Here is a 25,076-nt window from a genome sequence, read left to right on the forward strand (position 1 = left end):
GACAATAGAGAGCTGAAATATTTATGCATATTTCTTTGAAATTCCAAAATTAATAAATTACACTATATGGGTGCTTCATTTCAAAACAGTTGAATCCAAATAAAATAAACTATATAGTGTGGCAATGCACTTCATATAATTTTTCTTCTAAAATAGTTTCTATTTTTGTGGGAGAGATTCATTGAGTTTAAGCACAGAGTAAAGAGTAGCATGAGGTGGCCAAAGTATTGCAGTTTCAGTTTTAGAATCAGTCCTTCCAATGAACACCCAGGATTGATCTCCTTTAGAATGGACTGGTTGGATCTCCTTGCAGTACAAGGGACTCTCAAGTTGGGGGCGGGAGGAGAAGGGGACGACAGAGAATGAGATGGTTGGATGGCATCACCAACTCTGTGGACATGAGTTTGAGTGAACTCCGGGAGTTGGTGATGGACAGGGAGGCCTGGCATGCTGTGATTCATGGGGTCGCGTAGAGTCGGACAGGACTGAGTGACTGAACTGAACTGAACTGAACTGAACTGAAAGAGTAGCAATGGTATAATCATCCCAGGATGTCAGTAAAGAAGAAAAATAAAATAGATCTATGGGAATAAAGTTAGTTTCTAGAAAAAAGTGGGAAATGGCAGGAGAGAAAAATTTCTGAGAAATTACTAACCACACAAATTGGAAAACAGACATCAAGAGCTCATCTTCTAATGAATAACCTGGCTATGGGAAAAAATACAAAAATTTAATCAATAAGAGTACTGGAAAATTCATGTTGTTTGTAGTGATTAACTGAATTGTTTAATAGCAATGATTTTCAGTATTATCAAAATTATGATAGCTGTCAAGAATTGAATATATGTGTGTATATATATATATATACTATGTGTGTTATGTTCGTATACTCTGAAGGACATCAATCCAGAGAAAATGATCACAATATACTTGAAGAAGAAAATACAGAAACATAAAGACAAGACAATAATTACAAAAATACCAGTTATTATAAAATTTTAAACTATAAAACAATGTATACATGAGTTTTCTGTATAAAGCTATAATAATGGCTCAAATATATGAAGTTCTGAGCATAAGCCAGGTACCAAAATAATTGATTTACAAATACTGCCTCATTTGATCCTCAGTGAGGCCCTAAGGAATGCTAAGTCTTAGCTTCAATTTCAAAAATACAAAAAAAAATATTTAGAAAGGCTAATTAAATTTTTCAAGGCCACACGTTGAGAAAGAGGCACATATAATCTCAGAATTCAGCTCTTGCCCCTTTAACTTCTATGCTAAACAACATAAATGGCATGAGTTGAGCCACTGCTTCTGAATGTTGTAGGACATAAACTTGTTAATGCATCGCTGGAAAATTCCTTCAATTTTCTGCTTAAATTAAGATGTGCATAGACAGGAAATTTTCTTCTGGTCATGTTTTCTTTTCTTTTATATTCTATTTAATCATCACCATTTGTTGGAACACAGAAGCATATCTAAAGATAAATCAAGAAAAAAATCCAACACCCACCACCAGTAGCAAACTACAATGAATCTAACAGATTTTCCCACTTAGGCTTAAAGGTCATTTGTGTGCTCACAAAATACAAGTTTAAAAGGTTAGTTTCCATGAAGCTTTAAATAGTGAATCAAAGTTTTGTTTGCATTAGCTTTACTCAGTGTCGCTTCCATTCTTCCACCTCACTCTAGGCCTCTTCAGGAAATGTCTGCTTAGCTTTCTTTCAGAAGAAAGCCCAAGGCAAAGTACTAGAGAGCTGTTTAAAATTCATTCCTACTCTATAGAAGAAAATAGGATATTTGTGTACAGTCTAAGTCCGTTTGTAGTTTATTATACTCAGTATTGTTGTACAAAAATGTCTGATACCTAGAACATTCAAAAGTTATTAAATCATATTATTGTTCATAGTGTAAAATGCTATGGAACACAAGATGTTTTGCTCTTTTTTTTTCAGATTGATAGAACTGATTTTTCCCTTTTCCTATAAAATACTTTTGTTGAATTCATCAACACACAAGACTATTGACTTCAAATTGCTTTTCCTTTGCTTTGAATTGAAAATTGTTATAATTGAGGCAAAATCCTATTTAATATTTGTGATAGCCTTGTGTGCTTTCAGAAGGCCAAAATATATGTTAGTTGTGGTATTGACACGCCAGTTGCATCTCAGCTGTCAAAAATGACATATATGGTCACTGCTTCATCACAATTAAAAGTGTGGTGAGATTCCCTAAAGGAAAAAACTTGAAATATTCTTAGGAAACCAAATGACTCACAGTTAAGAGACACAAAGGAAACTAGCAAAAACTGTCTTTAATAATTGCATAGGATGCCTATTGTTTTCTTTAAAAAATGGATTTATTTTTAATTGAAGCATGAATGTTTTACAATATTGTTTTGTTTTCTGTCATCCATTAACATGAATTAGCGATAGGTATACATATGTCCCCTCCCTTGTGAACCTCCCTTGCACCTCCTACATTTTCCACCCCTTAGGTTGTTACTGGAGAAGGCAATGGCACCCCACTCCAGTACTCTTGCCTGGAAAATCCCATGGACAGAGGAGCCTGGTAGGCTGCAGTCATGGGGTCGCGAAGAGTCAGACACTACTGAGTAACTTCACTTCACTTCACTTTAGGTTGTTACAGAGACCTGGTTTGAGTTCCCTGAGTCATACTGCAAGTTTCCATTGGCTACCTATTTTACATATGGTAGTGTATATGCTTCCATGCTACTCTCTCCATTCATCCCACCCTCTCTTTCCTCTTCCCCACCCCACCCATGTCCGTAAGTCTGTTCTCTATATCTGGGTCTCTATTGCTGCCCTGCAAATAAGTTCTTCATTGCCTATTTTTATATATCAACTGTTTGCAAAAAACATGTGATAAAAATATTGAAGGCACAGAGCAGGATTATAAATCTTCAGCAAAGAAAAAACAGCAGAAAATAGGATGTGCACCAAAGTGAATTTAAGAGGATAGAACAGAAAAGTTAGTCACTTGGCCACTATGACACACTTAGAAAAAATTAAAACTGCAATTTTTAATAAAGAATGGCATGAACAACTCTACAAAGCTATATGTGGGCATCTCAGGACTAGGAAATAGCACAGTTCTGGACAACATCTTCAGGGAATATGTTTGAGAAAATGTTATTCACAACAAGATTAACCCATAGGTACTCTTTCCTAAAATGTGGTATAAACCTGAATTCAGTATGGTGCAATTTCTCAGGGAATGAGGTAAATACATTTAGTTCAAGAAATATGCTCCACTCATTCAATCACCACATAAAACAGGGTGGCATATGTAAGGAATGAATTCAAGGTCCTTTCAGACTCATAATTCTGGCTTAATGGTGACTTGAAAAGAACTATGCAGCATATATTTCCATTGTTTTATTTCATTAGTTGTACTATTTTCTTTGATAAAAGTGACTTGAAAAACAAACTGAAGGATAATATCAGATAGCACATTTCAACTAAATTGCATTTTATTTACCAATCTGCCCATAAAATATGCATAATTTATAGGATAATATAATAAAAAATAATCACAATGTAAATTACTAAATAAATTTAAAATTGACTTAATCACCTCCCTGTGGCTCAGACGGTAAAGAATCTACCTGCAATGTAGAAGACGCAGGTTTGATCCCCGTGTCTGGAATATTCCCCTGGAGAAGGGAATGGCAACCCACTCCAGTATTCTTGCCTGGAGAATCCCATAGACAGAGGAATCTGGTAGGCTACCGTCCATGGGGTTGCAAAGGTTTGGACATGACTGATAAGGTATAGATCATTGATCATCCTTGTCTCAAACAGATATCTGGTATAACATGAAGTTGTAGAGTAAGATTCAAAGTTAACATTGAAGGATGCTTATCCTGCAGATTTTTCCCCTTGCAGAGTTACAATAGTGCACTCTCTACTTGCCTAAATACTTAGTTTATCATACTCTTTTGTTTCTTAAAAAAGGGCTTGTAGTAATCTCAAACAAACCGATTTACTTTACTCCTGAGACAGGCTAGATTTGTCAGTTATTCTTTATTTTGCTTTTTAACTGTGAAAAATAGCTTGAGTTTTTAAAGTAGGCATGCAAACCAACTTAATGTGATCATTTATATCAAAGGTTTATAATGTCATCTATACAACCACATATAGACAAGTAGGGGAGTGGCTGCTGCCAAGTAAGAGTTAAAACAAAACTAAAGTAGAGATTTCTATTGTAATTTTCCACTTCATAAAACATACACATTATGTATCTTCTCTTTCATTTGTCATTCAACTATTCATTACATTTCAAAGGAAATAAACATCTCTGAAATTATCAATGTCTTTGTTTTGTGCTTCTCCAAGATCAGTTAAAGAGGAACCAAGTGAACATTTTAGTTTAGATGATAATAGTTTAAATTTGTAATATAATAAGCATGCTAAAGGAACCAAAGAAAACTTTGAGACAATCTCAAAGTATGTAAAATTGCAAATATACAGAAAACATATGAAATGAATAACAACCTAGTGACAGAATTGGGTCAATTCAGAGTGCCTTAAAATAAAAGCTATCAAAGCCCACTGATGTTTTGAATAGCACCAGATATTCAGAATTAAAATAGATTTGCTTTCTTCAGGGCTTCATTGTTCATAAGATAGAAGGGATATTGAACTCTGCTATTAAATGCTTTCATATCATGGGAGGGGAAAAAACATCAAAAAAGAGTAAAAAATGCATATGGTAGGATTCATACATGTACATATAAAGGAGATTTTAGTCCTCCTTCAGACCTCTCTATTGCCTACTGCTCCACAGAATAAAAGGGCTCTACTATTTTTTATCTTTGGTCATTTCTGCCCTTACTCATCTCTGTGGAGCAAGAATTTTTTGCTATATCACCAGAGTTAGTCTCCAGATTTTATATTTTCCCTTTTTAATATAAAAGTTCATCATGGCAGTAAGTGTACAGAGTGGGCAGTACATATCTGGACAATTGAAAAAGTAGAAACAGAACTGTAAATGATTGGATAGAGAAGGGCTGCCTTGGTAGTAACAAGTTAGGAAAATCAGTGCAAGCTTGTATGTTCAAAATCCTTCAATCTAGGATTTAGCAGTATATGAATCCAGAACTTCTGAATGTACAAACTGAATTTAGAAAAGGCAGAGGAAACAGAGATCAAATTACATTCACTGGATCATGGAGAAAGCAAGGGAACTCCAGAAAAAAAAAAAATTTTACTTCTGCTTCATTGACTATGCTAAAGCCTTTGTCTGTGTAGGTCACAGCAAACTGTGGAAAATTCTTAAAGAGACGGGAATACCAGATCACCTTGCCTGTTCCCTGAGAAACTTAATGCGGGTCAAGAAGCAACAGTTAGAACCTTGTGAGGAACAAATGACAGATTCAAAATTGGGAAAGGAATATGACAAGGCTGTATATTGGCATCCTGTTTATTTAACTTATATACAGAGTACATTACGCAAAATGCTGGGCTGGATGAATGCCAAGCTGGAATCAAGACTGCCAAGAGAAATATCAACAACCTCAGATGCGATTTTCTAGGCAAGAGTACTGGAGTGGCTTGCCATTGCCTTCTCCGATGAAGGTGATACCAATCTAATAACAGAAATTTAAGAGGAACTAGGTTGGAGAAGACTCTTGAGAGTCCCTTGGACTGCAAGGAGATCCAACCAGTCCATTCTAAAGGAGATCAGTCCTGGGTGTTCATTGGAAGGACTGATGCTAAAGCTGAAACTCCAATACTTTGGCCACCTCATGCGACAAGTTGACTCACTGGAAAAGACTCTGATGCTGGGAGGGATTGGGGGCAGGAGGAGAAGGGGACAACAGAGGATGAGATGGCTGGATGGCATCACCGTCTCAATGGACATGAGTTTGAGTGAACTCCGGGGAGTTGGTGATGGACAGGGAGGCTTGGCATGCTGTGATTCATGGGGTTGCAAAGAGTTGGACACGACTGAGAGACTGAACTGAACTGAACTGAAAGAGCCTCTAGATGAGGGTGAAAGAGGAGAGTGAAAAATCTGGCTTAAAACTTAATTCAAAAAAGTAAGATCATGGCATCCGGTTCCATCACTTCATGGCAAATAGAAGGGGGAACAGTGGAAGCAGTGATAGATTTTATTTTCTTGGACTCCAAAATCATTGCTGATGGTCACTTCAGCCATGACATTGAAGACGTTTTCTCTTTGGAAGGAATTAATGACAAAACTAGACACCGTATTAAAAAGCAGAGACCATTTTGCCAATAACACTCTATATACTCACAGCTATGGTTTTTCCAGTAGTCATGTGTGGATGTGAGAGGTGGACCATGAAGAAGGCAGAGCACTGAAGAACTGATGCTTTCAAATTGTGTTGCAGAAGAAGACTCTTGAGAGTGCCTTGGACAGCAAGGAGACCAAAACCAGTCAATCCTAAATATTCACTGGAATGACTGATGCTGAAGCTGAAGATCCAATCCTTTGGCTACCTGATGGGAAAAGCTGACTCATTGGAAAAGACCCTGATGCTGGGAACAATTAATTGATGGCAAAAGGAGAAGAGGGTGGCAGAGGATGAGATGGTTCAATAGCATCACTGACTCAACGGAGATGGATTTGAGCAAACTCTGGAAGATAGTGAAGGACAGGGATGCTGCTGCAGTCTATGGGGTCACAGGGAGTTGGATAGGATTTAGTGACTGAACAACAACAACAACCTTAATTACTCACTGAGAAAGATTCCATCTCCAAATACAGTCATACTGGGGATAAAGGCTTCAACACATGAAAATGAGGGGTTTGGGGGGAAGCAATAGATGTTCACTCCATAATAAGGAATAAAATTTCAAGGGGCCTCGGCAGACACAGTGTCAAAACACTGCCTATCAAATAAAGCAAAACTTGGCAAATGTGTGGATCATAATAAACTATGGAAAATTCTGAAAGAGATGGGAATACCAGACCACCTGACCTGCCTCTTAAGAAACCTCTATACAGGTCAAGAATCAACAGTTAGAATTGGACATGGAACAAAAGACTGTTTCCAAATAGGAAAAGGAGTCTGTCAAGGCTGTATATTGTCACCCTGCTTATTTAACTTATATGCAGACATGTTGGGCTAGAGGAAACACAAGCTGGAATCAAGATTGCCGGGAGAAATATCAGTAACCTCAGATATGCAGATGACACCACCCTTATGGCAGAAAGTGAAGAAGGACTAAAGAGCCTCTTGATGAAAGTGAAAGAGGAGAGTGAAAAAGTTGGCTTAAAGCTCAACATTCAGAAAACAAAGATCATGGCATCCGGTCCCATCCCTTCATGGCAAATAGATGGGGAAACAGTGGAAATAGTAGCTGACTTTATTTTTCTGGGCTCCAAAATCACTGTGGATGGTGACTGCAGCCATGAAATTAAAAGACGCTTGCTCCTTGGAAGGAAAGTTACGACCAATCTAAACAGCATTTTAAAAAGCAGAGACATTACTTTGCCAACAAAAGTCCGTCTAGTCAAGGCTATGTTTTTTCCATAGTTTCAGTAGTCATGTATGGATGTGAGAGTTGGACTGTAAAGAAAGCTGGTCACCAAAGAATTGATGCCTTTGAATTGTGGTGTTGGAGAAGACTCTTGAGAGTCCCTTGGACTTCAAGGAGATCCAACCAGGCCATCCTAAAGGAGATCAGTCCTCGGTGTTCATTGGAGGGACTGATGTTGAAGCTGAAACTCCAATACTTTGGCCACCTGATGTGAAGAGCTGACTCATTTGAAAAGACCCTGATGTTGGGAAAGATTGAGGGCAGGAGGAGAAGGAGACGACAGAGGATGAGATGGTTGGATAGCATCACTAACTCAATGGACATGGGTTTGGGTGGACTCTGGGAGTTGGCGATGGACAGGGAGGCCTGGCATGCTGTGGTTCATGGGGTCACAAAGAGTCAGACATGACTGAGCTACTGAACTGAACTCAAATGGCAAATGTAGACCTTTGTCTTATTATTATTTCCTGCACATAGACAGAGTACAATTCAGAGACTCAGAATGTTCCTTGGAGTAGCCTCTGAGAGGATGGATGATATTTGCTCCTTGCTTAGTTGATTTTTTTCAACTTTCTGGTTCTCTACACCGTCTACTAACTTCTATTGTTGAGAAAGACCAAATTAGAGACTTCAGAGCAGAGAGGAACACAAAGGAAAACTGTCTGTTGAATTTATAATGCCTTTGTGGGGACATCAGGAAAATGTGTATAAGAAAATATAAAAAGAAAACAAGGTATAGTGTCCCAGTAATAAAAACCTGGAGGAAAAATACTGTCCACATTTTAATCCAAAATTTAATGATCATACCATCTCCAGTTTCCTATTTAGTGATGCTCCTAAAGAGTCTTACTATATTTCATGTCTGTTCTTACACATGATCACAAATAAAATAAATGCTATTCTTCCTCTAGTTCCACCATGGAATTTGGTTCTAATTAACTAAGTTTTGGATTCTGAATTGTTTGTAAATATCTTCTGTGAATATTTTGTCCTAAATAAAGGGAAGGAGTTAAACCCTATTTAAACAATATAGACCATTATAGAATGGCACATGTTCCTTGACTGTTTGGATTTCTATTTTATTATAATTTATTATATACTTTTCATGTTGCACAGTCCTTATATTCAATTTCTTAAGAATGTGTATGAGCAAAGTTTTCTGTCAAGATTTATTATTTATCAACAAAATAAAGTTAGAAGCTCAGTCTACAGCATCAGATTCTTAGTATGATACTTCACTGTAATGTCTTGTGTTCTTCAGATTTTGAAAAACTAATGATATTTAACATAGTTTCTCTTATCCTATTGCCTGAACATATTTTATCAAGTTGGTTATGATATTTTTTAGCAATATGGTGACAACTTTTATATATTTGCTAAGTGACAAATTGATCTACTTTAATTAGGCATCAAAAATTGAAGGATGGAAAGTAGGAAGGAAAGAAGGAAAGTAGGAAGGAAGGAAGAAAACAGCATTGCTTACTATTAAAGAGATTTATTTTTACTCAAAGCCTAGATTTTAAGAATTGAATTTCAGAAGATGGCATTATCTTGGTGAAATAATATTATATTAAGCATCTGAGATGATTTAAGTTACTACTGGGGCTTCCATATTTTTGTAGAAATGATAGAAGTGCCAGCAATTTTCTGTCTCAAAGAAATAAAAATCAGACAGTCTCCAGAAAATGCCAACTGATTTACTGACCACTTTTTGAGTGAGACTTGACCTTTCTTTAAGAGTACAGTCAGAACTATGATTCTTGGACATATGAAGAATATTTGATATATGTGATATTTGATATATGTGAAAACCTTGACCCCAGATTAAAAAAATCCAGAAAAAAGTAAAAATATGCCTCAAAACAAACAAAATTTTCTACATAACTTTAAAAATTAAAATATTCTTGATGCTTATGTGGTCCTCAAGGTACGATTTGGTATTATATGTCTATCTAGAAATAGAGACTTGTAGGAATAAAAATGTATATCTTTCTTCACTATTTTACAACAAGTTTTTTATATGGCTAAAAATAATTTTTTGCTCTTTCTTTCACTTTTTTATATCCACAAACATTTACTTATATACACAATGTCAATCTAAACTATAAAAGTATCAAAAAACATCCACACACACGTTTGGATCCACTGGAACATTGAGAGATTTGAGGAATTCTTAGCATTATATTTTCATAGCACCAATGTTTCTGGGTAAAACAGTAAAAGCTTTTTTAATACATAATTTTAATGAGCTATGGTCCCTTTCTTACTTTGTTTTTTTATGTGTTTTTGTGTGTTTTGGATAACAATAACTTCTGCAGATTTTTTTTTTCTCTCAACTCTAAACATCCATTAACTATCTAAGATCCTGAAATGTAGAATAATGTCTGTGTTCAGTTCAGTTCAGTTCAGTCACTCAGTCGTGTCCGATTCTTTGCAACCCCATGAGTCACAGCACGCCAGGCCTCTCTGTCCATCACAAACTACCGGAGTTCACTCAAACTCATGCCCATCAAGTCGGTGATGCCATCCTGCCACCTCATTCTCTGTCTTCCACTTCTCCTCCTGCCCCCAATCCCTCCTGGCATCAGAGTCTTTTCCAGTGAGTCAACTCTTCTCACGAGGTGGCCAAAGTATTGGAGTTTCAGCTTTAGCATCAGTCCTTCCAATGAACACCCAGGATTGATCTCCTTTAGAATGGACTGGTTGGATCTGCTTGCAGTCCAAGGACTCTCAAGAGTCTTCTACAACATCACAGTTCAAAACAATCAATTCTTTGGCATTCAGCTTTCTTCACAGTCCAACTCTCACATCGATACATGACCGTGGGAAAAACCATAGCCTTGACTAGATGGACCTTGGTTGGCAAAGTATGTCTCTGATTTTTAACATGCTATGTAGGTTGGTCATAACTGTCCTTCCAAGGACTAAGCATCTTTTAATTTCATGTCTGCTAACAGCATCTGTGTAGAGAATAAAAGGAAAGGAAACTGAAATAAAAGAATAAAATGTCTTAGAGTTTTATTAGCTAAATTTTCTGCTTTTTGTTCACTTCAGTTCAGTTCAGCCACTCAGTCGTGTCCGACTCTCCGCGACCCCAAGAATTACAGCACGCCAGGCCTCCCTATCCATCACCAACTCCCGGATTTCACTCAAACTCATGTTCACAGAGTCAGTGATGCCATCCAGCCATCTCATTCTCTGTCGTCCCCTTCTTCTCCAGCCCCCAACCTTTCCCAGCATCAGAGTCTTTTCCAGTGAGTCAACTCGTCGCATGAGGTGCCCAAAGTATTGCAGTTTCAGCTTTAGCATCAGTCCTTCCAATGAACACCCAGGATCGATCTCTCGCCTTGTGGTACAAGGGACTCTCAAGAGTCTTCTCCAACACCACAGTTCAAAAGCATCAATTCTTCGGTGATCAGCTTTCTTCACAGTCCAACTCTCACATCCATACATGACCACGGGAAAAAACATAGCCTTGACTAGACGGACCTTTGTTGGCAAAGTAATGTCTCTGCTTTTTAATATATTATCAATGTTGGTCATAACTTTCCTTCCAAGGAGTAAGCGTTTTTTAATTTCATGGCTGCAATCAGCATCCGCAGTGATTTTGGAGCCCCAAAAAATAAAGTCTGACACTGTTTCCACTGTTTTTGCATCTATTTCCCATGAAGTGATGGGACCAGATGCCATGATCTTTGTTTTCTGAATGTTGAGCTTCAAGCCAACCTTTTCACTCTCCTCTTTCACTTTCATCAAGAGGCTTTTGAGTTCCTCTTCACTTTCTGCCATAAGGGTAGTGTCATCTGCATATCTGAGGTTATTGATATTTCCCCCAGCAGTCTTGATTCCAGCTTGTGCTTCTTCCAGCCCAGCGTTCCTCATGATGTACTCTGCATATAAGTTAAATAAGCAGGGTAACAATATACATCCTTGATGTACTCCTTTTCCTATTTCGAACCAGTCGGTTGTCCCATGTACAGTTCTGACTGTTGCTTCCTGACCTGCATACAGGTTTCTCAAGAGGCAGGTCAGGTGGTCTGGGATTCCCATCTATTGAAGAATGTTCCACAGTTTGTTGTGATCCACACAGTCAAAGGCTTTGGCATAGACAATGAAGCAGAAATAGATGTTTTTCTGGAACTCTCTTGCTTTCTCCATGATCCAGTGAATGTTGGCAATTTGATCTCTGGTGCCTCTGCCTTTTCTAAAACCTGCTTGATCATCTGGGAGTTCACGATTCACATACTGCTGAAGGCTGGCTTGGAGAATTTTGAGCATGACTTTACTAGCGTGTGAGATGAGTGCAATTGTGAGGTAGTCTGAGCATTCTTTGGCATTGCCTTTCTTTGGGATTGGAATGAAGACTGACCTTTTCCAGTCCTGTGGCCACTACTGAGTTTTCCAAATTTGCTGGCATATTGAGTGCAGCACTTTCACAGCATTATCTTTCAGGATTTGAAATAGCTCAACTGGAATTCCATCACCACCAGTAGCTTTGTTCGTAGTGATGCTTTCTAAGGCCTACTTGACTTCACATTCCAAGATGTCTGGCTCTAGGTCAGTGATCACGTTATCAGGACTATCTTGGTCGTGAAGATCTTTTTTGTACAGTTCTTCTGTGTATTCTTGCCACCTCCTCTTAATATCTTCTGCTTCCGTTAGGTCCCTACCATCTCTGTCCTTTATTGAGCCCATCTTTGCATGAAATGTTCCCTTGGAATCTCTAATTTTCTTGAAGAGATCTCTTGTTTTTCCTATTCTGTTGTTTTCCTCTATTTCTTTGCATTGATCACTGAGGAAGGCTTTCTTATCTCTCCTTGCTGTTCTTTGGAACTCTGCATTCAGATGCTTATATCTTTCCTTTTCTCCTTTGCTTTTCACTTCTCTTCTTTTCACAGCTATTTGTAAGGCCTCCTCAGAGAGCCATTTTGCTTTTTTGCATTTCTTTTCCTTGGGGATGATCTTGGTCCCTGTCTCCTGTACAATGTCACGAACCTCCGTCCAGAGTTCATCAGGCACTCTATCTATCAGATCTAGTCCCTTAAATCTATTCCTCACTTCTACTCTATAATCATAAGGGATTTGATTGAGGTCATACCTGAATGGTCTAGTGGTTTTCCCTACTTTCTTCAATTTCAGTCTGAATTTCACAATAAGGAGTTCATGATCTGAGCCACAGTCAGCTCCTGGTCTTGTTTTCGCTAACTGTATACAGCTTCTCCATCTTTGGCTGCAAAGAATATAATCAATCTGATTTCGGTGTTGACCATCTGGTGATGTCCACGTGTAGAGTCTTCTCTTGTGTTGTTGGAAGAGGGTGTTTGCTATGACCAGTGCATTCTCTTGACAAAACTCTATTAGCCTTTGCCCTGCTTCATTCCGTTCTCCCAGGCCAAATTTGCCTGTTACTCCAGGTGTTTCTTGACTTCCTACTTTTGCATTCCAGTTCCCTATAATGAAAAGGACATCTTTTTTGGGTGTTAGTTCTAAAAGGTCTTGTAGGTCTTCATAGAACTGTTCAACTTTGGTTTCTTCAGCGTTACTATTTGGGGCATAGGCCTGGATTACTGTAATATTGAATGGTTTGCCTTGGAAAGGAACAGAAATCATTCTGTCGTTTTTAAGATTGCATCCAAGTACTGCATTTTGGACTCTTTTTTTGACCATGATGGCTACTCCATTTCTTCTAAGGGATTCCTGCCCACAGTAGTAGATATCATAGTCATCCGAGTTAAATTCACCCATTCCAGTCCATTTTAATTCACTGAGTCCTAGTATATCTACGTTCACTCTTGCCATCTCCTGTTTGACCACTTCCAATTTGCCTTGATTCATGGACCTAACATTTCAGGTTCCTATGCAAAACTGCTCTTTAGAGCACCTGACCTTGCTTCTATCATCGGTCACATCCACAACTGAGTATTGGTTTTGCTTCATCCCTTCATTCCTTCTAGAGTTACTTCTCCACTGATCTCCAGTAGCATACTGGGCACCTACCGACCTGGGGAATTCCTCATTCAGTATCCTATCATTTTGCCCTTTGTTACTGTTCATGGGGTTCTCAAGGCAAGTATACTGAAGTGGTTTGCCATTCCCCTCTCCAGTGGACCACATCGGCTGTGGTCCTTGTGATCAGATCAACTAGTTTCTTGTGATTATGATTTCAGTGTGTCTTCTCTCTGATGCCCCCTCACAATACCTACCGTCTTATTTGGATTTCTCTTACCTTGGTGGTTGAAAATCTCTTCACAGCCGCTCCAGCAAAGTGCAGCCACTGTACCTTACCTTGGAGGAGGGGTATCTCCTCAAGGCCCCCCCTCCTGTCCTTGAACGTGGAGTAGATCCTCTTGGCCTTCCTGTGCCCGCGCAGCCACCCCCTGTTGGACGTGGGGCAGCTCCTCTCCGCTGCTGGGCCTGGCCTCAGGCGCGGGTTAGCTCCTCTCGGCTGAGCCCCTTTGCTTGGTCGGTTGCGCCGGGGCCGGCGTCTCTCGCGTCTGCGCCGCCGGGACCGGCATCTCTCGCGTCTGCGCCGCCGGGGCCGGCGTCTCTCTAGTCTGCGCCGCCGGGGCCGGGGTGTGCAAACTTCCCACTATATGTGTTATGATTTATGAAAGTGACATTGTCTTGTATTTGAAGTTTCTGTTGTCTTATTTTCTGTATTGGACTTACCAATATCAGCAACAAAGGAGTAGATATTGCCTGAGTTTAAGCTAGCAGAATTGGAACTTTCATTTCATATATGCTATGCTACTAATTTCATGTGTCATAGCAATCAGAGCTATTTCGAACTAATTACATGCTAAATTCAAAGTCATGTAAACATTTAAACAATTAAATAGTTTTATCCTATGATCATAAGCATTTAGGATAAAATAAAATGTACTGCTCATAAAGTGGACCATGCCTCTGAAACAATTAAAAGTCCTTAAATATTTCACTCAGTTATGAATGCCATAAAACCTTGTTAAAAATATTAGATATTCTCCCTACAAACACATAAGTGTAATACAAAAAAAAATCCTCATAAAAATTTGAACATTTTTTTTAACTTACCTCTGTATGAATTTAAATGAAACTTAATACACAGCTCTTGCAGAAAAGACAAAGGAGTAAGGAAAGACAGGAGGAAGGGAGAAAGAAAAGAAGATTAAAAGAGAAGAAAGGAGGCAAAAGAGATCAGGCCTTAATTTCATCAAATAGTTGATGATCCATGAAAGAACAATACATTCAAAGATTCAAGATGTTTGCTGCTGCTAAGTCGCTTCAGTCATGTCCGACTCTGTGCGACCCCAAAGACGGCAGCCCACCGTCCCTGGGATTCTCCAGGCAAGAACACTGGAGTGGGTTGCCATTTCCTTCTCCAATGCGTGAAAGTGAAAAGTGAAAGTGAGGTCTCAGTCGTGTCCGACTGAGTGACCCAATGGACTCAGCCTACCAGGCTCCTCCATCCATGGGATTTTCTAGGCAAGAGTACTGGAGTGGCTTGCCAGTGCCTTCTCCATCAAGATGTTTACTTTACCCCAATATTAGTGGTGTATTTTATAAATATGTAACTATTAAGAAAATAAGTATTTGTATTTTTGATATAATGATCTTCATGAAGAAAAGTTTTTATTTTCCCAATTTTTTTTCACTTAAAAGCTTTTATTCATTGAAGAAAACAAGTATTAGGTTTTGAACAGCTTAATCTTTAATTATTTGGCCTATAATCAGATATTTATAGATAAAATGTCTCAGGATTTTTTTAAACACCCACCTACTTAGCATACATAGTCCCACTACCAGCCCAACTAACAAATATTCATGGTAAAAACATATTATCAAGGCTCTCACACCCTTCTCACAAGAATTTCATAGTATTACTCTAGGGTAATTAACTCAGTGTTTGCCTCAAGACAGGAGATAATATTCCTTTCTTTTCTAATGCTAGTAAAGTTCTATGAGAAAGGCTGAGAAATACACTGCAACTTAAAATAAACTGCAACTTCAATTACAGTTTGAGAAGTATTCAACATGCCAATGATATATAAATGATATCACAAATTGCAAAGGAATAGTTTCATCTGTCAACTTAGGCTACAATACTCGTGTATTTTAAACACCAGTCTAGATGTTGCTGTGAAGTTTTGACTTTGAGTAAAGCAGATAACCCTTCATAATGTGGATAGGTTTCATTCAATCAGCTGAAAAGAATGGGGTGCTTTGAAAAAGAGACAATTCCGCCTCCAGACTTCCTTCAAACTTGAGCTGAAACATCTACCCTGCCGGTGGTCTCCAGTCTGCACCTTACCCCTGACAATTTTGCATTTCCTAGTCTCCATATTCCTGTGAGCCAGTTCCTTAAAATGTCTTTTTATTTATACATACACACATCTTATTGATTTTGTTTCTCTGAAGAACTCTGACTAATACATAAATACTCTTGAATATTATGCCCAATAAATGCATCTGGTAGAACAAAGGTCAGCCAATTCAAAATACAATAAAAAAATCACAGGATTAGATAAGTATTGCAAATGATAAATTCAAAAATATTCCCATGGTTATTCTTCATATCAGTTATGTATTTTATGGCTAACATATTTTGAGATACTCTTCTATATCAAACTGTTGTATAGTACTTATTCTGTTTCACGTGACACAACATCCATAAGCTTTGCTAAATAAGAATATACATAAAACAATGAATATCTAGCTACAGGAATTCAACAAAATAAACAACAAAGCATGAGTTTTTTTTGAGGTGTAAGGATATCAACAGATACATTTATAACTTCATAACAAATTAAATACCATAAAATTTTTCTCTTTGTATTTCAAAATATATTATGGTTATTTATGTATGATGAACTGCAAAACTTATTCAATATTAAATATCAGTAAGTGAAATGAATTTGTAGCTATTAAATATGAAAAAATTAAAATTATATTTCATACCAATTACCCAGTCTCAATCACAATTTGGTAGAAAGATGTATCTCTCTTACTATTTAAGGCATAAAAATTATTGATATTAAAGAATAAACGAAGCAATTTTTTAAAATTGTCTTTCTTACTACTACTATGGGAATTTAAAAGGACTTACTATATATATATATATATATATAAACAAATATGCTGAAAGAAAAAATAATTCTTTTAGAAGACATTCTTGAAAGAGCCTAATGAGTAAGATAATTAAAAAGTACTTATAAACTAAGAGTGCTATAACATGAATGGTGATTAACATAATAAAATCATTTTTGCTTTTTAATAAAATATCTACCATTTTGAGATATAATTCATGTAAAAGAAATTTGAAGATGCATTCTTCCAGGATCAGTAGAGAGATAGGGAAAGAGACTAATAATTCATACAAAGAATTTCCTCTCTAATTTCCATGTCATAAGTCTTCCCTTTACTTTCACTCTAAGAAAATTAAAATAAGACATTTGTTCACGTATTAAACTTTAATTTAGAAACCAAACAACTGATTGAACATTTTCAACTACCTTATTTCATGATTGCCTCTATCAAAGACTGCTAGGAACATAACTTCCATTATAATAAGGAAAGACACACACACAGCATAGGAGGAATTGTTGGGCACGTGAGCAAGGGGGTATTAGAAATGCCTCATTCTAGGTTTTAGACTTGTGTCCACAATTTTAGGGAGATTTTATGTGGTGGGGCCTTGCTCTTGGATTGGATTGGTTTTACCATTACTTACTGGAGGTGATTCTGTACCCTTTTATTTAGGAAGATGGAAGACTAGTGTGAGGGTAAAACCATAGTTGGTAAAGAGGCAGTTGTCATTCTTTTTAGTCAGGATAGGGAAATATTTGGTCATTTTTATGGTTTGGACAATGTTTATTGTCTGTGTTCAGACCTGAGTGAAAAGTGGTCTTGTTTTTATTTTGAACAATTTCCATCAGAATGACTTCACTGATGTTGTTATTCTATGGAATTGCTCATGGTCAACAGAAGAACACGACCTAGATGTCAGGTCCCAGATGTCAGGTCCCAGATGTCAAAGATTGCTTTTATATTTCTTACTACTCTGCATAAAATTTTTCTTAAAACATTTTATGTATTTTTCTCCTTTGTCAGTCTCCTTACTTATTTTCTGCTTTTAATCTTACTCTTCTCATCTAGTATTTACAGTGATTTAAACAAACAAACAAAAAAACACAAAACACTGTGCTGTGATCATTTCTCTGCTTATAACACTGTAATGGCAGAAAGTGAGGAGGAACTAAAGAGCCTCTTGATGAGGGTGAAAGAGGAGAGTGAAGTCAGTTTAAGAATCAATATTAAAAAAAAAAAAAAACCTAAGATCATAGCATCCAATCCCAACACTTCATGGCAAACAGAAGGGGAAAAAGTGGAAGCAGTGACAAATTTCTTCTTCTTGGGCTCTAAAATCACTGCAGATGATGCCTGCAGCCAAGAAATTAGAAGACAGTTGCTTTTTGGAAAGAAAGCTGTGACATACTTAGTGTATTAAAAAGCACAGACGTCACTTTGCCGCCAAAGGTCCATATAGTCAAAGCTATGGTCTTTCCAGTATTCATGTACAGGTGTGAGAATTGGACCATAAAGAAGGCTGAGTGCTGACGAATTGATGCTTTTGAACTGTGGTGTTGCAGACTCTTGACAGTCCCTTGAATAGCAAGGAGAAAAAACAGTTAATGATAAAGGAAATCAACCCTGAATATTCATTGCAAGGACTGATACTGAATCTTAAACTCCAATACTTTGGCTACCTAATGCGAAGAGCTGACTCATTGGAAAAGACCCTGAAGCTGTGAAAGACTGAAGACAGAAGAGAAGTGGGCACAAGAGGATGAGATGCTTGGGTGGTACCATTGATTCAATGGACATGAACTTGGGCAAACTCTGGGAGATGGTGAGGGACAAGGAGACCTGGATACAACCTTTCAATGACATGGCTCTGCCTTCAGAGCAAAGGCTAACCTCATTAACAAGGATTAGAAGAGTCATCAGTATCTTGGTTCAGTCTATTTATACACAGATTTGGAAGAAGGAAAGCTAGAAATGCTCTGTGTTATTAGCCTGACTGAACCAACACTTGTATAGAAAGCAGGCATTTGTTCATTTTATGAAAAGAATGAAACAAATATAGGCTCTTTCCAAACAGATTGTTACTCCTAAAACTCCCAGCCTGTGAGACCTCCAGTATAAATAAGGAGGACCTATGTGTGCATACACGCACTCATACACACATACATACTATTACCTCATGCTCCAACCATAATTATTTTATTTCTTCTAATGTGGCATTCTTTCTTTTGTCTCATTGAATTAGCTCATGATTGCTTTGGATTAGAATACATCACTGCTGCTACCTTGTTTTATTGTTCCAGCCCTTCTCCATGCTCTGTGGATATTCTGATTCATCATTCGTAGCTCAGTTTAGAAATCACTCTGTTTTATTTGTAGAAGGAAGAGTCACCATTACAGGTCTCTCTCCCTAATTAATTTGGAAGCTTATTGAGAGCCCATAACATTTATTTCTTTGCATCTTCAGTATCCAGAACAGCATTTGATCTGTAATAGATGTACTTAATAAAGTTAACTTAATATTAGTAAGAAGTTAGAATTTTTTAATGTGAAATTATTTTCACCTTTTTTCTAACCTATGGTTAACACATTTCAAGGGGAGATATACAATAATTTTACTTTTAATTTCCTGACTTTATTTGTTAAATATAATACTGAAACAGAAGATATTATAACTGAGTATTAGTTTGCCCTTGCTTTCACCAATCATCATTAATCTTTTATATTTTTCTGTAATGATAATCAGATATCATGACCCTTTTATTTTGCTCACATCATTTTCCTCTCTTTTTGAAACAGAAATATGTAAACATTTACTATAAGAAAGGGACAATTAGAAGGAAAAATATCAGAAATTTCTCCATTCAGAAGTGTTGTCTGAATATAAAGATATATATATATATAACGATATATCTAAAGTAAAGTATATATATATACATTTTTCTTTTTTTTTTTTTGTCACTGCAAACATTACCCAAAATTTGAAATATAAAAAAACATTTTTTTTTGGCACACTTACTTTCTTTCTGGTTTTTATTTTTTGATGAGAATATTATCTTTTCTAACTACATTCAGCAATAACTAATATAAAATTAGCCTGCTTTCCCCCCAAAAACAAAATCAATCAACACAAGGAGATTGATCTTTCTAGTAAAGGTAGAGACAACAGTATAATTTCTACCCTTTACTTTTGCTTTGTTAAAATCACAATTATTACAAGGGGAGTAATAGTGAATTTCAAAAACTATTTAAGCTTTAAGAAAATTATAGGGGAAAAAAGCCAAGTTTCTTGCTCTTAACAATAGCAACACAGACTTTGCTATTGTCCCTCAACAAAAAAACAGACTTAAATAGAAATGAAAGAAATATAGTCATTGCCTGTTAAGTAAATTTAATACACAGTATATATGTGGAATAAATGTTGTCAAGCAAAATCACAGTACATATATACTTCAATAATTTATTTATGTCAGTTCACATATGTATGTGTGGACAATCTTGTGGGACTGTACCATAAACCTGTGGAATCAGGTCTTTAGCGTCATAATTGATTTGAATTCCCAGATACCTTGCAGGTTTACAGAGATTGCTTCCTGAAGAGGGAAGCCCCTTCTCCTAACACACCCATGTTGGTATAGCATCCAGGAACCCAGAAACATCCAGAAACATTAGAGTTTGAAAACAACATGCTTTTCATCTATATATGTGAGAGAAATTTCCTAATGCCAAATATTTATGTTGTCCTAGATATCAGTGTATATAATTTACAGTAGGAAGAAGAAGATTAGTTAATCCAGAAAGGTGTGAGGTGAACATTTACTAAGATACTTTCTACTATTTCAATGCATGTAAGGAAAAGTAGTTAAACTACTTAGAGTAAAAAAGAATTGAAAGTCGCTCAGTCATGTCTGACTGTTTGCGACCTCATGGCCTTTAGCTTGCCAGGCTCCTCTGTTCATGGAATTCTCCAGGCAAGAATACTGGAGTGGGTAGCCATTCCCTTTTCCAGGGGATCTTCCCAACCCAGGGATTGAACCCAGGTCTCCAGCACTGCATTCAGATTCTTTACCATCTGAACCACCAGGCTATTCTAAAATCTTTTCAAACCTTTTGCACATTCTATGAATTAAAAAGATGTATTAGAATATGCAAATTAATAATTCTTACTATATATTGCTTTAAGCAGATATCCTAAGGATTTCCATATAATTTATGCATGTGAAAAAATATACAATGCTTTTAAATATGTGCTGAGCTGAATATTTTACAAAGTTAATATAAAAAAATCCCAGCTCATTAAATAATATGAGTTTCTTTTATCTATTTCACAAGAAGTTCTGGTATCCACCAAAAAAAAATCTAAAGTTTAAAACATGATGGCTATTAAAATAATGCTTTATTATTAAGTTGATTAATAAAGACATTGACTGCAACTAATATTCAAGCAATAGATTTCTCATTCTTGAATTAATGCATGCACAGCTTTGTGTTTTGTCTTTTATATGCACCCCATACTATTTATTGTAATTCAATAAATGACAGAAGCATGTCTCATTCATCATTGTATACTCATTGCAAAGATTACAGTCAGACATGTAGTAGGTATTTGATATACATTTGTTGAATAACTGGAATAGTCAACAAATTAATATATATCAAAGACTCTAGAAATTCCTTTTTAAGTGTAAAAGTTTGCAAGTTTGGAAAAGAGAGATTGTGATCTTTGACTTTGTTACCTTACTTACCTTCTTGCTTCAGATCATTTTTAGCACATTGCTTGTCACACGTCTGCAAAATGAAGTGTTGGACTAGGTGATATTTACAAACGTTTATGTCTCCAACATTCCCTAGAACAGAATTTATAGCATCATTCTTTCAACATTAAATACTTGGATATATGTAGTTTACTGGAGTTCATTTGTTTATTGATTTTTATTTTAGTTTTGGTTTCCTTTTGAGAGAGTCAGAATATGGGATCCTCTCTGCTCTGTTGGTTTCTCCCAGTCCTACTGTAGAATGAAGAATTCAGAAAGAACCTTTAAAGCTAAAAGAACTGGATGTGCAATGTGGAATCGCAATATCCTAGGAAAAAAAGAGGAGTTCTTAGCAGGAGAATCAATAAGGAACAAAAAAGTGTAAAAAATTGTGAATACAGTCCCAGGCAGAGGAATCAAAGTGGCTCACACAAAGAAACAGCACTGACCACATTAATCAACTGGGAAAGGTTCAGAGAAAAGACTTCGTGATTCTCATAATAAAGGTAGAAGAAGTTCAGAAAAGGTTTTAAGAAAATACTCTAAGGTTGGGTGATCTTCCAGAGGGTATAAGACAGCCAAATGTGAAAATGCTCATAAAACAAAGAGATAAAAGAAAAGTCTGAAAAATTTCTCAACTGCATACTGACTCAACTTACACCTTGGAAATTTCCTTGGAAAACTTTAAATATGTTTAAATAGTTAAATAGAGGGAAAGTGCCATTTTATTAAGCTAAGTCCTCAGGCCAGCAGGGATGGAGAGGTGAGGAAAATATTGAGGCTGAGAAAGGCTCTAAAAGCTATAACAAAATTTTTTCATAATTAGAAATACATAGTAATACTCTTTAGGATTGGAAGGCAAGCCATACTCTTGAAATTCCAAAGTACTAAGACTCTTCCTATAAATTGATAAATATCTTACTTCTTTTCCAGGCTTAATGATGTTTAAAAATTCATGGAACATAAAAAAAGGAAAACTAAACTCGCAAGCAAAACTTGATTTTGCAACACTAACAGAATAAAATATAAAACATGATTGAAATATCTAAATTGTATGATCCATTTATATAAAAAATCCAGACTTGGAACCGCTAAGAAATCTATAAAAACAGATCTATTTTAATGTAGGTGGGTAGAGACAGACTTTAATTTGGGAGGCTCCAAAATCACTGCAGATGGTGACTGCAGCCATGAAATTAAAGGACACTTAATCCTTGGAAGAAAAGATACGACCAACCTAGACAGTATATTAAAAAGCAGAGACATTACTTTGTCAACAAAGGTCCATCTAGTCAAAGCCATAGTTTTTCCAGTAGTCATGTATGGATGTGATAGTTGGACTATAAAGGAAGCTGAGTGCTGAAGAATTGATGCTTTCGAACTGTGGTGTTGGAGAAGACTCTTGAGAGTCCCTTGGACTGCAAGGAGATCCAACCAGTAATCCTAAAGGAAATCAGTCCTGAATATTCATTGGAAGGACTGATACTCAAATTGAAACTCCAATACTTTGGCCACCTGATGTGAAGAACTGACTCATTGGAAAAGACCCTGATGCTGGGAAAGATTGAAGGTGGGAGGAGAAGGACATGACAGAAGATAAGAAGGTTGGATGGCATCAACAACTCGATGGACATGAGTTTGAGTAAGCACCGGGAATTGGTGATGGACAAGGAAGCCTGGCATGCTGCAGTCCATTGGGTCGCAAAGAGTCGGACACGACTAAACAGCTGAAATGAACTGAAAGTCAGACATGTAGAGATAAGAGAAGATTAATAAAACCCAAAGTTGTCTGTCTCTACGTTAAAAAGTATACAATAATGCACCCCTTTGCTAAATTTAAAGACTTCCCAATGTTTAAAAAGTTGAAAGGCTTCACTGGTGGCTCAGTGTGAAGAATCCACTTGCCAGTGCAGGAGACATGGGTTCAGTCCATGATCCAGGAAGATCCCACATGCCACGGAGCAATTGAGTCCATATGCCAGAACCTTGAGTCTGTACTCTAGAGGCCAGGAGCTTCAACTACTGAGACCGCGCCTACCACAACTAATGAAACTCATGCACCCTAGAGCCCGTGCGCCTACTCTGCAACAGAAGAAGCCATCACAATGAGAAGCCTGCAACGAGAGTAAGCCCAGCTTGCAAAAACTAGAGAAAGGCCCACAAAGCAATGAAGACCCAGTACCATCAATAATAAACACATAAAAAAGTTGAAAAAGATTTACACTTGGCATCAAAAAAGGACGTGTGAGTGTGTGTGTGTGTGAGAGAGAGAGAGAGAGAAAGAGAGGGGGAGAAGTAATGTAGGAGATTTCCAATAAATAAAAATCTGTACTTCAAAAGGGATACAAATAAAATAGTATAAAATTTAAAAAGTGTTCCTGCTACTGCTAAGTCGCTTCAGTCGTGTCCGACTCTGTGCGACCCCATAAACGGCAGCCCACCAGGCTCCCCCATCCCTGGGATTCTTCAGGGAAGAACACTGGAGTTTGTTGCCAATTCCTTCTCCAATGCATGAAAGTAAAAAGTGAAAGTGAAATCGCTCAATCCTGTCTGACTCTTAGCAACTCCATGAACTGCAGCCCACCAGGTTCCTCCATCCATGGGATTTTCCAGCAAGAGTACTGGAGTGGGGTGCCATTGCCTTTTCCTCAAAAAAAAAAAAAAAGTGTTCCTATACTCTCCCAAACTGATCTTACAAGCATCATTCAATATTTTAAGTGTGGCAAATTTAAATTTACATGTTATCTAGTTCATAAGTAATGTTTTATCATGAATATTCAACAAAAAAATTAAGGTACTATGTTTTTCAGTAAGTTTAGTTCGGATCAGTTCAGTCGCTCAGTTGTGATGTCATCCAAACATCTCATCCTCTGTCATCGCCTTCTCTTCTTGCCCTCAATCTTTTCCAGCATCATGGTCTTTTCAAATGAGTCAGCTCTTCGCATCAGGTGGGCGAAGTATTAGAGTTTCAGCTTCAACATCAGTCCTTCTAATGAAAACTTAGGACTGATCTCCTTTAGGATGGACTTGTTGGATCACCTAGCAGTCCAAGGGACTCTCAAGAGTCTTCTCCAACACCACAGTTCAAAAGCATCAATTCTTCAGTGATCAGTTTTCTTTATAGTCCAACTCTCACACCCATACATGACCACTGGAAAAAACCTAGCCTTAACTAGACGGACCTTTGTTGACAAAGTAATGTCTCTGTTTTTTAATATGCTGTCTAGGTTGGTCATAACTTTCCTTCCAAGGAGTAAGCGTCTTTTAATTTCATGGCTGCAATCACCATCCACAGTGATTTTGGAGCTCCCCAAAATAAACTCTGACACTGTGTCCACTGTTTCCCCATTTATTTACCATGAAGTGATGGGACCGGATGCCACGATCTGTTTTCTGAATGTTGAGCTTTAAGCCAACTTTTCACTCTCCTCTTTCACTTTCATCAAGAGGCTCTTTAGTTCTTCACTTTCTGCCATAAGGATTGTGTCAAATGCATATCTGAGGTTATTGATATTTCTTCCGGCAATCTTGATTCCAGCTTGTGCTCCCTCCAGCCCAGCGTTTCTCATGATGTACTCTCAGTTCAGTTCAGTTGCTCAGTCGGTTCTGACTCTCTGCATATAAGTTAAATAAGCAGGGTGACAATATACAGCCTTGACGTACTCCTTTTCCTATTTGGAACCAGTCTGTTTTCAGTAAGAGTTACTATTTATTTTGCAATAGA

This window comes from Moschus berezovskii, chromosome 1, assembly GCF_049115385.1.
Source record: "Moschus berezovskii isolate FMDL1 chromosome 1, NW_MosBer_1.0, whole genome shotgun sequence".
Classification (NCBI taxonomy): Eukaryota; Metazoa; Chordata; class Mammalia; order Artiodactyla; family Moschidae; genus Moschus; species Moschus berezovskii.